General features: G+C 44.5%; 1 protein-coding gene across 1 annotated transcript in view; it reads right to left on the bottom strand.

The window, feature by feature from the left end:
• Positions 1 to 4,483, bottom strand: part of bcl11bb (BCL11 transcription factor B b) — a 45,232-nt gene that overhangs the window by 6,155 nt on the left and 34,594 nt on the right. The window lies entirely within an intron of this gene.

Genomic DNA, 4,483 nt, shown 5'->3' with positions numbered 1-4,483 from the left:
TTCCCCAAGAGCAACCAGCTGGGCCGGATTTACTATGGTCTGTGTCGCAGGGCCAAGCCCAGTCTGCTCGCTGGGCGGGCAGCGCCATGTGACTGGGTACTGGTCAGGGGTGGTGGATTAGTAACTGGATCTCTACGGTGAGGCCGGAGGGGCCTGAGCCCTGTGATCCAGCGAAAAAGCCGGGTCCCTGCGGTGGCCTCGTGGTTCTGTGTTGCCCAGGACGGGAACCGCAATCCCTGCTGACACCCTGTTCCCCGAGGACGTGGTTTTACTCCAAACCATGATTTCCCATCTCCCGCTCTGCGACTCTCTGTCTGGGACTACAGGGCCTCTGCCCAGTGCTTTCTGAAGAGACTACGGCACCTCCTCACCACTGGCGCTGGAGGACACTTTTCTCCCACGGAGCCGGGCACACAGGATGGGGACTTCTCCTAAACAATCTTAAAAAGAGCTTTTTCAACCGTCCCATGTGAACTGCGCAAGATGGGCTGGTGGCGGAGAAGTGGCCAGAATTGGATTTGAGCACACATTTGTGTGGTCTCTGATTATATGGAGTACCTTTTTTAAAGAAAATGGACTGTACAAGCATAAGACTTTACCAAAATACATTTTTATAATGATACGATTTGCAAATACACAACTTCATTCTGCAGTCATTGTCAATTTGGTATCAAACATTTGCCTCCTGTGTTTAAAACATATGAAGAAAAAAAGAAGAACCTGAAACGGTTATTTTTCTTTTTACACTTTTTTTTTGTTGAAATCATTAAAAACATCTGCAAGCCACTAGCAGTTTACAGAAAGTCATGCTATTGCAATTGTTATGTTAGTTTTAGCATTGCTAGGATAAGAACTGTGGGAATGTGGCATTCTCAATATGCACATTTCTGCTGACCAGAAGACGAGAATCATCAACATGGCACCCAGATGTCAGCCTTCAGGCACACACACACACACACACACACCACTACCCACACACCACAGAGAGTTAGGAAAGTTACGATCAGATCCTTCTTGCTCACCACAAATCCTCCAAACGTCTGTGTAAAGAGTGTTTCAAGGATTGTAGCGGATTATTTTTTGGACTATTTTGATGTAATATCCTTTTTTGTATTGAACCATGCATAATGTGACACTGGAACACTTAAGGGTCTTTGGGTGTGGCAAGAGCTGGCAACCATCGAGAATTCCCCGGATTACACACACCACACACACCACACACACCACACACACACACCACACACACACACCACAACACACACACACACACACACACACACACACCACACACACACACACCCTTCTACACAACTTGTGTCTTTCTTCACTCCTTTTTCCTGCTCTATCTTGTCTCTTTTCCTGCTTCACTTTATACACACACACACACACACACACACACACACACACACACACACTACACTACGCTCTCTCTCTCTCTCTCTCTTTCTCTCTCTTTCTGTTATGCTATCCAATGGCCTAGAGGCTCAAGCAAGGACAGGCTTGACTGCCGTTGGCCTGATATCAAGAAATACCTGATGGGTCCCAACACTCATGCCAGGACTCATTTAGGAAGCATGAGGCTGTCATCAGCTACCTTCAGTAATAAAACTAGTGAGTCACTCTCATTTGTATTGTTTCAAAACAACAAGGGAGTTGTAGGAGTGATCATCTGCAATGTAACATATTAGGCGGACCTTGCTTTTTTCATTTTACAATGCACTGGTATAGTGGCGCAATGTGCAATATTTGTCCGATTCGGAGCTAGATTCCCTACCCACCATCTATCTGTGTCTTGTCTTGCCCCGAGAGCATCACCTGCGAGCTGGCTAGATTCCTCACTGACAACATATGTATTTCAACCATAAAACATAAACTCAGAGACCTTTAAAACGTCCCACGTCAACATCCACTGCAGTTAGCATTCGCTCTAATGACTGAAAAACACTGATTTGTTATCTGGCTTACATTCTATGGGCATTTGAGTGTTAGAATATGTGACTTTGTAGCTGCCAATTAAAACGTGAAGGTGTATAATAAGTCCACTTCATTTCATGTATTTTCAACACTGGTTAAAAAAAAAAATGGTTTTGAATTTGTTGAGTAACAACTCTTTTGATGCCTTGAGACTGTATCCAACACAGGACAGCATCAATGGGAATGCAGCCGTTTCAAGTTATTGTGTACAGTGTTTCTGTCTCTTCCAGCCCTGTCACCTAAAAACTACTGTGGCAGCACGAGAAGGGGGGGGGGCACGTAACATAGAACAGAGGAAAATTATGTCCAGGAGGAATCTGACCCAAAGAACACCTACAACGCCATTCAGGGAATTTCTCCCAATGTTACCAAAGCAATTGAGGAAACAGATTGGTACAGTTAGTGAGGGATGTTTTTCAGTTTAAAAAGACAAAAATATTGTATTTATTATATAGTATTAAAAAAACATTCATACCTACGGGAAGGGGAAAGTATAAATGTTGCTGAGGCTTACCAGAGGAGGAGAAGGGGGTCATGAGGGATCCCAGGGAGAGTCCCCCGTGAACAGACACTAACAGGGAGCAAAGCAACAGAAATTGGGGTAGACCACCACCCTGACACCAGCACCCCCACCTTCAGCTCTCAGCAAGTGAAAACAGGTCCGAAAAAACAATGCAGGGCTGCCAACTCTCACGCATTGGCCGTGAGACACACGCATTTGACTGGTTTCACACGCTCACACGCCACCAACCCCCGATTTCTCACGCTGAAGTGTCAACCGTCGGTTCAAATTTCTGATAGATGAGTTTATCTATAGATTTATCTGTTTAGCCACTAGTTGGCTTTCAGAGACTGTGAGGGGGTCAAGAGCGCTCCCTGTCTGTGAAAGTTTCGCATTGTCGCAAACTGAGAATATTTTTTTACGATCCATCCATTTCCCGCTTTAGGTATGGCTCTGAGTATCACAGACACCGTCCGTCGCTTCGTGTCCACTACTCTCTTGTAACGATAGAGGTGAGCAGCGCGGCTGGTAGCGTAGCAACTTCAGTTCATGTTAGTGGACCTGCTCTGCTGGGACAGTGACGCGTTGCATCCGTGTAGTCCCCGATAATGCGCAGCGTACAGCCTCCTCTAAACTTGTCAAGACCAGAGACCGAATGGGCGTCTGTGTCTGTCAGACGGTCTGAATGAGATCTACCATATCAGCGGAGCAATGACATGCACAGCTGACAACTCTCCACATCTCGGCCAACAGAGATGGGAGGAGTATATTTTGAATGTGCCAAGTTGTAAACATGGGCAGAATCGTGGTGAAACCATCTGAGCTATACTATATACTATACTATATATACTATACTTATATACACTACATATATACACTATACTATATATACTATACTGCAACATTGGGCCACTATTGTGCTTCTCTAACCTCGGTGCATCTCTAAATGTAACTGTAAATATTAATTTGAGTGTTTTATGAAATGAACAAATAGTCTTTTTTTCCAAAAGTAATCCAGTAAGTGGGGCCCAGGGATGAGGGCCAAACATTACTGAACCTTGGCACAAAGGTTAAAGGATAAGAATTTATGTAGATCAGTGGTTCTTATTCTTTAGAATTTCATGGTTCTTAGTTGATCCCTCAACATTAATTAACTTTGGGTCCCTTGTCCCAACACCAGGACCCCTGGACCTGTTCCCCACAGACCCAAATCTTCTCAGCTGTTGATGAGATTTGCTACTGTCTCTTCATGTGGTTTGGCACGTTGTCTGGGTCAGTTCTTTATCATAAGAAGTAATAATGATATAATGTAAATGCTGAATGCCGTAAAACCTGTTGAGACTACAACAATGCAAAGGTTCTTAACCCTACAGTTTTGCACATATCATGTAAGACTTGATTTCTCCATTTTTTTTGCAAAAAAACTTCCGAAAGTGCCTTATTGGTTTATTTTTCAATTTTTTTTCCTGGGGGGCATACCCCAGACCCCCCTAGGGAGAACCCCACCCCCCCACATATCACAAATCACAATTAAACCCTGAAGGATAAAGACCCCAAAAAATTGCTTTGTACGTGGCAAAATATGGGTTGCCCCCCCAAATCTCACTCCAAGGTTTTGGGAAAAGTTGGCAGCCCTGCAATGTACTTATGATCACAAACAAACTATCATCCTTTGAGCTATTAAAACCCTCTGAGACCGAGAGACTCGCCCACGAGCCTAAACAGCACCTCGGATTCATAGTTTAATCATTTAACAAACACAAAACAGAGAAACTCACCAAAAAGCTAACGAGTTAGCGGTTACGGAGGTCGCTTCCGGGTCTTTCTAGCCTCTCCAGGTGATTTTCTATCCTGCCTGGAACTTCCAGACTTTTTCGGGGTCGTTGAGGCATTAAATCCAAACCGTTACATCCAAGATTGATCCACTTTATGTGCATAATTCATCGCGCTTTTGCTCATTTCTGCCGCTAGCTCCCGCTGCTCCGTGTCTGCTCTGTGTTTACGGAA

The sequence above is a fragment of the Etheostoma spectabile genome, chromosome 18 (assembly GCF_008692095.1).
Source record: "Etheostoma spectabile isolate EspeVRDwgs_2016 chromosome 18, UIUC_Espe_1.0, whole genome shotgun sequence".
NCBI lineage: Eukaryota > Metazoa > Chordata > Actinopteri > Perciformes > Percidae > Etheostoma > Etheostoma spectabile.
Note: the sequence above shows the minus strand (reverse complement) of the source record. Positions and strands in the feature narration are given on the sequence as shown.